Source organism: Arachis ipaensis, chromosome B06 (assembly GCF_000816755.2).
Source record: "Arachis ipaensis cultivar K30076 chromosome B06, Araip1.1, whole genome shotgun sequence".
Taxonomy (NCBI): Eukaryota; Viridiplantae; Streptophyta; class Magnoliopsida; order Fabales; family Fabaceae; genus Arachis; species Arachis ipaensis.
In genome coordinates, this window is record NC_029790.2 from 134,614,860 (window position 1) to 134,625,852 (window position 10,993).

Sequence of the window (10,993 nt, forward strand, 5' to 3'; positions counted from 1 at the left end):
TTAATTTATATTTTATATTTTAATATATATATTTTATATAAATAATTAATTTAATAATTGATTTTTAGTATATTATATTCGTATTGTGATCAATTATATTAAGAGAAAGTTGAGGGAACAAACACTTTTATTAAAATTTGGCCAATACTTAATCATAAAAAAAAGAGCAATCTCACATCATTAGATATAATCTTGCACCATTAAAAACACTAATGATAACTAATTAAGGAGTACAAAATACAAAACTTGTTGTCCTAACACTCTTATTATATTAATGCCGGTCACTATTCAAATTGGAATGTGGGAAAAATTTGATTTAGTGGTGTCATTGTTGTTGATAGTGAAAAATTATTTATTTTAAAATATTTAAATAAAAAAGAAAATTAATGACCTCAAAAAAATTCGTCTTGTTATCTACACAGATACTTTGTCTATTGTAACATAACTCTAAAGTCTTGGTCTTTGTTTTCATTTATATATAGAACACAAAGTGTTTGTAATTTAGGATTTGAAATTTGTTTGAACATTGAGGAACGCAGCCATTTTTATATGTACCCTAAAATCTAATACCATAACTATTAAATCTTCTATTGTCTAAAATTAAGAGTATGATAGTTTTTATAAATATAAAACAATTCTTATTTTTTGAACTAATTTTTAGAGTAACTTAGACTCATTTAATTTCTTATATAATATCAGAGCAAAAATTAAAAATTGTCATTGGACCAAACTCTCACACCACAACAAATTCATCAAACCGTCTTTAAATTTCACACTCCAAATCTTTGTCTAATCCTAAAATAATTCTTATAAATATAAGGCAACCCTTATTTCTTATTAGTATATTTTTAGAGTAAGTTAGGCCATTTAATTTCTTATAATAACGTAACATAAGAAGCCTATTATTTTGGTTTTGGTTCCTTAAAGTATATTCCCTACTATCCAAAAACACAAAGAGGCACAAGATGAAAAGAGCCTAGCAGCGGAAACGACACAAATGTCCAATACAAGAACAATATGGAAGCACTCACAACATAATATGGCAGCAACTATAACAAGCAAATATAGCAAGTAAAGCAATAATAAGAACACACCGAGATTTTAACGTGGAAAACCCCTTCAATGTGAGAGGTAAAAACCACGAGTCATCCAGACCAATGAAATAGCTCCACTATAATCAAATGAGGTACAAGAGAGTCTCAAACAAAGCACAAAAATGTGCATATAACCAGCCAAAACATCAAAGCACCAAAGCTCACAAATGAAAAGCAAGAAGATGAAATATACCCAAAAACAGAGCTACTGTCGAAGCCAATTTCTCCCTCTGCAGACCTCCAATTAAAATCTTCACCGTCCAGAATGAAGAACTAGATGTGAAGAATCTACAGTTCAAATTTCACGTCGATCCAACGGTGAAAGAATGAGAAAATACCGTTCCAAAATTGCTGCTCTGTGTAAAAACGGGAAACCTAATTTCTCTCTTGCAAAGCCAATTTCTCTCACTGCAAATCTCCAATCAACATCTCCACCGACCAGAATGAAGAACAAGATGATAGGAACATGCAGTTTAAATTTCAAGCCGATCCAACGGTGAACAATTGAGAAACTGCCATTTGAGATTTACTGCTTTGGGCAAAAACAGAAATTCTGTTTTTCCCTTCTCTCTCACTTGGTGGCTACTCTCTCTCACTCTCAATGACCCCCAAAAATCTGAATTAGGGTTGTGGCACAATGGGTGCAAGAGACACCCTTAAAATGTTGGGCTTGGGCCTCACAAAGGAGAGAAAAAAACCCAACAAATCTCCCCCTTCTCGACTAGGTGGAGGCTCTCGCCATTCCGGCGATCAAACAACATGTTTCAAACTATTCTCTTGACAATGCTTTTGTCATCATATCAGCACCATTGTCATCAGTGTGAACTTTCTCAAGTTCCAACAACTTGAAATCTAACACATCCCGTATCCAGTGATACCTAACATCAATATGTTTAGATCTTGGATGAAAAGTAGAATTCTTGGCAAGATGAATAGCACTTTGGCTATCACACAACAACACATAACGGTCTTGCTTGAAACCAAGTGCTGCAAGAAACTTCTTCATCCACAACAACTCTTTACATGCTTCAGTTGCTGCAATAAACTCTGCTTGTTTGGCAGGACCCAAGTCCTTCATAGCAAAGAACTTACTCAATTGTTTCTTCAACTCATTAATCCTCAAAGCATTCTTGCCCACAATCAAAATATCATCCACATAAAGCAAAAAAATGATAAAATCATCATCAGAAAATTTTTGCACAAATACACAATGATCTGAAGTTGTCTTACGGTAACCATGCTTCCCCATAACAGATACAAACTTCTTGTACCACTGTCTTGGAGCTTGCTTCAACCCATAAAGACTCTTCTTAAGCTTGCACACAAAATCTTCCTTTCTTTTAACAACAAAGCCCTCCGGTTGCTCCATGTAGATCTCCTTGTCTAAGTCACCATGAAAAAAAGTTGTCTTCAAATCTATTTGCTCAATCTTTAAATCAAGAGACGCTGCTAATCTAAGCACAGCACGAATGGATGACAAGTGCATTTGCAGGAATTTCTAAAGCTGGTTCTTCATCTTGATCATCATCACCAACTTCATCAAGTATTGGATCAACTGTTCCATCTTCACTTGCACTTGTATCATGCTCATTATTTTGAGCTTCAACTCTACCATCTTCTACCATAGGCATAGAGGGAGTAATATCCAAGTCAGAAAAATCATCACTAGGCTGAACCATTGGCTTTTCCGCATTATCAACATCCTTCAATGTTTGGTCTTCAACAAAGACAACATCTCTACTCCGAATCACCTTCTTGTTAACAGGATCATAAAACCTATAACCAAACTCATCCATGCCATAGCCAATAAAAATACATTGCCTAGTTTTTACATCAAGCTTAGATCTCTCATCTTTAGGAATATGAACAAAAGCTTTACATCCAAAGACTCTTAAATGATCATAAGAAACATCTTTACCTGACCATACCTTCTCTGGCACTTCAAATTGCAAGGGAACACACGGTGTCCGGTTCAAGACATGAACAACAGTGCTCAAAACTTCACCCCCAAAAGGATTTTGCCAATCCAGACTGCGACAATAAGCACCTAACTCTTTCAACCAATGTTCTATTTATATTATACATAATATAAATATACTAAAATTAATTACTACAACATAAAATATTTCTACAACTAGAAAATGGATTAATACAGACAGATTTACAGACGGATTTAGTCTTTATTACAGACGGATTTTTGGTTAGCGACGAAATTACCGACGGATTTTGTCCCTCTATAAAAGTCCCGTCGGAAATTATTTACCGACGGATTTTTTTTCCGTCGAAAAATTACAGACAAATTTTTACCAGTTACCGACGGATTTTTTCTCTGTAAATTTTCTATCTATTTCCCAAAGACGACGCACTTTCAAACGGATTTTCCGTCTATAATTACAGACGGATTTTCATACGGATTTTCCGTCTGTAATTACAGACGGATTTTCCGACGGATTTTTCGTCTGTAATTACAGACGGATTTTCCGACAGATTTTCCGTCTGTAATTTGAACTTTGGAAAATCATCTCACATTCTGATTACAGACAGAAAATTCGTCTGTAAATCCGTCAGTAAGGTAAAATAGAATTTTTTTTATTTTTCTAATTACGAAATAAACTTGTTTTCATACAAAATAAATATAAATTTAATATAAATTTTATCTAATTTTATTCGAATATTTATAATATTTCAAAAAATAAACAAATTCATCGTATTATCAAACTAAAAGAAAAGTACTATAAATAAACAAGTCAATATAATTCAAAACATAAACAAAGTATAATCCCCAAGCAACACTGGTTTACAAGGAAATACATGAGCACAGACTGAACATTAGTTGTTCAATTCTTCTAAGATCCATTCAACGTTTTCTCTTTCTCTTGGCGACTTGTTCTGCTAAGACCTCTGGGTTTCTTCTGCGTGCCACAATAATTTTTTGAGGAGTGGAGGAGTGATAACCACTGCAGAAAGCATAGAAAAACAATTGAATAAAGAAAATAAAGCAAGGATCAAACGATTATATTCTACTTCATTCATTTAAACATGTTAAGAATTAATGAAAGCATATCGTGGCACTGGATTTGAAAGGTATAGTATCATAAGGATGCGACATTGGTTGATCACGGGGCCTATGAAACAGTAAGTGTGCTATAGATCGATCAATGGGGTTTGTGTCAGTTTCCATATCCATGAATCTCATACACCTGAATGAAGTTGCAGGTTATACTTATCAAGAAGATTAAATAGCATTATATTTTTGCAATAAATTAAAAAAGTTTGTTTAACAGTACTTTCTATGCACTGACATTAAGTACTTATAACTCTGAGCAATAAAACTGAAGTGAAGACAGCAACCAATACCTGCTACCATTATGTGGCACCATTGATTTGCATGCTTGATCATCTCCGGTGCAACCATTTGCAATTGAGTCATTATGTCTTTGCTCGGCACTCTTAGCCAAACGGTATAGACTATCCCTTAGGCACAATTTGGTTCTAATATCCAACTGCAGCCAAGCAAAATTTTGTTACCGAAGTAAATTATAATCAATGAAACTGATGAACTTGCAGCAACAATTATAAATAGATAACAATTTTAGCATTAAAGATTTACATCTTGGAACCTTACCAAAGAATGAAAAAGGAAAAGAAAGATTATCACGCACATGCCTTAAAACACTGATGGCAGTGCGAAACTTCAAAGAGTCACTAGACCTTGAAGATAATGCCACCCATGAAAAGGACAGACCTACTAGGGAGGAGAGACTATTTCTTCCTGACTTGCATATAGAACAAAGCCCACAATATGCCACAAATTTATTACTTTGACATTTCTTGTATTCTCAATCCACTGAAGAATTTTCTTGTAAGGAGATAATATTCGACTGCGATCCCACTCATCCAAAACCTGTGATAATTCAGAGTTCAATAAAGATTCATTCAATCAATAAGAGCAAAGGCAAACAGCAAAGCACACAAATGGAGACAGAAATGTACAATAAAACTCAACAGAATCCACACACCAGTAAGTAGCAGCAGCACAAGAAAAGCTAATAACTAATCTTACAGTAGTTTTCAAAATAACCATAAAAATTTTAATAAACGAAGTCTTAAATCCAATAATAAGGTACACAACACACAGGACTAGCAACCAGAAAGAAGTAAACTAAATTCACAATATTCACAAAATGCAGCTACTTACAGTGAGCTTAGTAAGCCCTTGAATTCCTTCCAAGGTTTCTAATTTGTTCTCCAAAACGGATAACAATTTCAAATTAACGCATGACCTCAACCCCTGCGGTACCATACATAAGAAGCCAATCAGAATGCCCATAAGATTTATTCTTTCAGAAAAGAAAGAAAAAGAGAGTACCTCTAGTGAAGTTAGGTTGTTGAGTTTAAGGTCGAGCTTCTCCAGATTGCTGAAGCTGGACAAACAAGAGACCTACGCATTTACCAAAACTGAAAAAGTTAATATATAAAATGATGATCAAGAAATGAAATGAAACAGTACAAGTAATTTAAATTGCACAATAATGAGAAAAGAAGTTGACTCCAGAGGAAACCACAATAACCAAACATAATTGAGGTGAAATATCTTAGACACCAAAATTTCAAGTCCTGACCCCATACTCTCTTTTTTTGTTATTAAGATTGCCAAAAAATAAAAAGAGCACAACTAGCAAGATGACCCCATTAACTTTTAAGATATACTCAAGTTTTCTTGATATGAAGAATGTGAGTTTAAACCTTATTATTAATCATTACACAATAACTTTTATATGTCAACGTTTTAAACTTCAAAATTTAGTTAAGAGCCATGGTAGTGTAATACATCATTAGATACTTACAGATCTCCTTTTGACATATATCGCTTCACTATAATCTCATTTTGTTGGGCATCACGTCCACTAATAATCAAATAGTTCTCACTGCTAATGAACCAATTAAATTTCTCAAACCAGTGAACTTTTCGCATATGTGAAATTGTGGCAACACTTTTTTCCTGAAAAAAAAATTGTTGAACAAATGAGCAAATTACATAAGTAGTCTTTTATTTTAAGATTAAAAAGAATAGATGAAAAGTTGCAAAAGCAGTCATATATAAAATGATGATCAAGAAAAGAAAAAAGAAAAAGACTATTAGCTTGGTTGTCATGCAGTTCTACATATTGCTCGTTCAGCGATAAAATGGCTATCTTTATCTAAATATTTATTTTATTTATTTTTGGGTTAGACAAAGAAACTAAAGACTACTAAGGCACCCTCCAAAACAATAAAAGGACAGCAAAAAGGAAGAGCCTAATATCATAGATATAGCAAAAGGATAATTTTATTCCATGATCATAGCACATAGGAAGATCATACTGTATGAGCAATCAACATTTTTTGTCATTAAGTATATGAATATGAATAGCACGTAGGAAGATCATACTGTACTCTATGAATGATACACTATAGACTACCATAACAATATAGACATCCAAATTCCAAGAATGTTGCAGAAATACAAATTCAGAGTATCGAATACAACATAGTACAATACATGACAAGTATACAAAAAATCAGTCACACAAGTTCAAAAGTTTTTGCCAATAATATTTGATGCATATCCACATAGAATAAAAAAAAATGAAGTATTTGTGCATCATAATCTTACCCTTATGAAACGATCTCGAACACTCTCAGCAGTGGCATAGTAAGCTTGCTCTAGCTCAAACTTGAGAGGGGAAAAATGAGGACTGAACTGAGCATGGTAACTGATATTGGAAGCAATCTCTTCAGCTTTTTCAGCTAACGGATGTGCCACTGCAGCAACCTTTGCTGCAGAAACACCATCTTTGCCTAGACAGTAGGATAAAATAAAAAGACAGTAGAAAGAGTCACTTTAAGCAGGAAATCTTTGCTTAGACATAGAAAATCACTCAGTACTCCTAATTAGCAGAGTAGTTAGCTAGAATGAAATAAATTACCTGTCACCAAAGAGGAAGCAATTTAGACTTATCACCTTTCATTTTGGCTTGGAGATTGGCTCACAATAACATCAACAGCAGCTTGGAGAACTTTATCATGAAGACAAGGAAAAGACTCCAGAATCCTAAAAGTTTATGTTTTAAAATTGAGTGTACACATTATTGAGTCTGTAAATATGACTTTCTTTATAAATTTTATAGAGGCTAATCACATTCAGCAAATTTACATGACGAAAGAAAGATACCAGAACTTATTTTGCTATGTTAGAAGTGATATTGAAGCAATTTCATTCCCATTAACCTATATAAAAAGTTGAAAACAAGATAACCATTAGTCTGATTACAAATGCCCCATAATCAACATATCTAAAATCACCTTCCACATTCATAGTCTCATGGTTTCCATTTACCTAGATCAGGTAGATCCAATTATGGAAAGTTAATTGAAAATTTAAATAGCAGAAGGTAATAGCAAGATTCTTAAAATTTTACAAATAACTCCTTAATAATTCATTGAGGTTTAATAGGAATTATTTTCTATTCCTTTCTCCAAGCTTAAGGGATTATTCCAAGTTCTAACATACAAGTTATTTTTTAAAATTAATTTTAAAATACAAGAGAAGATCAATCTACGTTTCTAGTATTTCTATAAATTATCAATCCATAGAAAAGAAATCCAACACATCATTGCTTTACCTATCAAATTCTAATTCTATACACATTGGCAAAAGACTAGTGACTCAAATTAAAATTAAAGTTTAAAACTAAAAGCTATCGGTTTCTAAAAACAGGACATATACCGTTTCCCCACCAGTCCATAAGTCTTGATCATCAGAACTCAATACACCAGCCATTTCAAGTGCAGATCTAGCCAACTTAAGATCTCCATGTAGATCTCTAACTATTAAATGAAAATTGGCTCCGGTGAGATATATAAGAGACAAAAAGCATGCATTGCTGAAAAACATTATGTCTAAAACTAATTAACAAGGAAAAAACCTATAAGCATGTTAATAGAATCAATCAATGGAAAACATCCCCATCCATTGAAACTTTCACTTTGACATTGAGAATTTCATACTAGAGTTCCACCATATAAGGGAATCAAATAAAATAAAGCATGTATGCAGTTCATCATATAGTCTGAAATTTTCAATAAAAGCAATTAGTAGTAAAATAAGTGCATTGCTGATCCTATAAGAATTCCATCATGAAATACTTGACAGTAGATACACATAAAGATGTGCTTAAGAGATCAAAGATTTACACGTCATTTACTTGAAACCTGAGGCCAAAAAGAAAATGCAAAAAATTTCTTAGCAAGAAATGTTGCAGAACAAAAGGTGACTTGCACATTATACAACCGGCATTAGTAATTTACCCAAGAACATAGATATCAGCGGGTGGAGAGGTGTGAAGCCAATCTTCAAAGTTCAAATAACTTGGAGGTGACTTCCCTGCTACATTCCAAGTGGCAACAAAGATTCTGCATGCAGAAGGAATAAAGAACTCAATAAAATAGAAGATCCTTAATTGTTGTTGTTAGAAGAAGATAGTTTAGTACAACACAGAGCTACATGAACCATACCTATAATTATAAAACCTTTTCCAACTATTTTATTTAAAACTAAGGAAAGAGAAAGTAATGTGATTGACGACAAAATTTAAAATACCTCAAAAGATATTTAGCACAGTTTATTCCAATATCCTTTGAAATTAGATAATCAAGAAGCACATGGTAATCATAATGTATCTGCAGATCAACAAGTTAAAGACAACATAATCAATAGATAAGATCTTTTATTTCTTTTTAACTAAATAATAAAATGGATAGAATTGGGGAACCTATTTGCGTGCTATGGCTACATTAACACTTGCCTCTGAAAGAAACAGATGGAAAAGGTGCAGGTGGAAAAGTATATATAGCTGTGAAGACTTTACCTGAATCAGTGAACAATATATTCCTCTTTTATTAATTTAAAAAATTCTGCAGTAGAAAGTAGAAAAAATACTTTAAAGCCTTCAAGGTCTTTACCTGAATCAGTGAACAATATATTCCTCTTTCAAAGCCTTCAAGGTCTTTACCTGAATTAGTAGAAAGTAGAAACCTACCTGCTACCAGGTACCAACCCCAGCAAGAAAGGAAAGTGAAAACAGAAAACCTAATCTAATCCTATTTCTCAGCTATTCAGAATCAAAACCTAATCTAATTCTATTTTAACAACCTAAAAATCCAATAATCAGAAAACAAATCTAACTAAAGTAATTACTAAAATCAAACTAACTAAACAAAATTAATTGAACTCAACAGAAATTAAAAGAATTTTGAAACCAAAACCTGGTCTCTACGGTTCGAACAGGGGGAAAGAGAGAGGTGGAACCACGGCTGCGGAGGAACCGATTTTGGTCGCCATGAAGCTAGGGCTTGCGCGAAGGTAGCCGCGGCATTGACTGGAGGAGATGATGGCTGTAGCGCTGAGAAGATATGCGAGCTTGAGGGGCAGTGGTGGTGGAGCTTGAGGTTGCTTTGTTCTGCGAACGAGAAAGAAGGAGAGAGACAGGGGCTGTGTTCTACTGGTTCAGTGTTTAAAAAAGAGGAGAAGAAGGAAAAGGTAGCTGCGGCGGTTAGGGTGGCCGACGGTGGTGCTGTGGGTGAGGAAAGGAGAAGAAGAAGCTCGTCGACGGAGAGGGGAATGCTAGGTTTAGCTCCTTTGATTTGGTGCTGTGAATGAACGAGCTCGGGCACAAAGGATCATAAACGCGAATATCAAACATTTTCGACGGAAAAATTTTAAATTACAGACGGATTTTTCGTCTGTAACTATTTCCCACGAAAAAAATTAAATTTTTTGACGGAATTATCGACGGATTTTCTTTTCCGTCTATAATTTATACTAATTCATTTTTTTGTTTTTCGACAAAAAATCCCTCTGAAATTCCGTCTGTATTTCCGTGGGATAAAATCCGTCGGAAATATCCGTCTGTAATAACTAGTTTTCTAGTAGTGTTCATTAAATTTACAAATTTACAAAATAAAATTTTTACAGAAGCCATCTTCCGTAGTTATAATTATCGTTTTATTCTTATATGGATATATTTGTTAGCATCTGTATCTTTTATAGGTACAAATATATAGTAATTTATTCATGTTTAAAAGTGATATAACGTCAAATTATAGTTATTTTTGGCTGATTTTCTTTGATTATCAAATATTTTCGTTAACACACTTATTTTTTTAATTATCCGTGATCTTCACAGTTCATTGAGACAATATCCTAAAAAATGAGAACTAAATATACCATATTTAAAGTGTTACTCAAATTAAATCATAACATCTATAATAATCTATTACTGTTAAAGTTGCATGGTTAGAGAGGGTACGGTCAAACTCTCATCAAGCTCTCTGTGGTGTGAGTTCAAGAGGAGAGTTTGAAGATTCTAGAGAAGAAAGTGAGAGAGATTAGTTGAGAATGAAGAAGCTGCTAGCAATAATAGAGAAACAGAGAAGGCGAAAATATGATTTGAGACACTAGTCAAACACTTTGCTGAGTTACATGAATTGCATATATATATATATATATATGAGCAGCAGTGATTACAAACTTGATATACTTAGCTGAACACTAACTAACTTAACCGTTTCTAACTAACTCTACCAGGTGGCAATTCTAACTTTAGCTTCCAAGATCCATTTACTCAGGTTACAATTACATTGTCCGATCCGCACTTGTAAGACTTTGTTAGGTGCTGTGTGGTTCCATGTGGTACTGAGTTTCTAATATGCTATCATACTACTATTTTTTTTTAATTTAAGTAGATCGAAGAAAATATATAAGTAATTATAATTAGGAGAAATGTTAGAAGAATAAATTTTTTTATTAATATTTTACGCCAAAATTTTTTTATTAATATTAACCTATACTTTGAAAT

At 33.3% G+C, this 10,993-nt stretch overlaps 1 long non-coding RNA gene across 11 annotated transcripts; it reads right to left on the minus strand.

The window, feature by feature from the left end:
* On the minus strand, positions 4,089–9,798 carry LOC107605594. 11 transcript variants are annotated; one of them, XR_002349534.1, is made up of 15 exons: positions 9,402–9,798; positions 9,099–9,175; positions 8,909–9,004; positions 8,737–8,816; positions 8,445–8,549; positions 7,864–7,964; positions 7,309–7,364; positions 7,064–7,188; positions 6,751–6,935; positions 5,942–6,096; positions 5,464–5,535; positions 5,293–5,385; positions 4,720–4,998; positions 4,452–4,597; positions 4,091–4,294 (listed from the first exon to the last, which is right to left on the minus strand). It is a non-coding gene; the product is annotated as an uncharacterized LOC107605594 (long non-coding RNA). The 11 variants fall into 11 exon arrangements; XR_001612538.2 differs by having other exon boundaries at positions 4,089–4,294; positions 8,909–9,175; XR_001612539.2 differs by having other exon boundaries at positions 4,092–4,294; positions 9,099–9,798.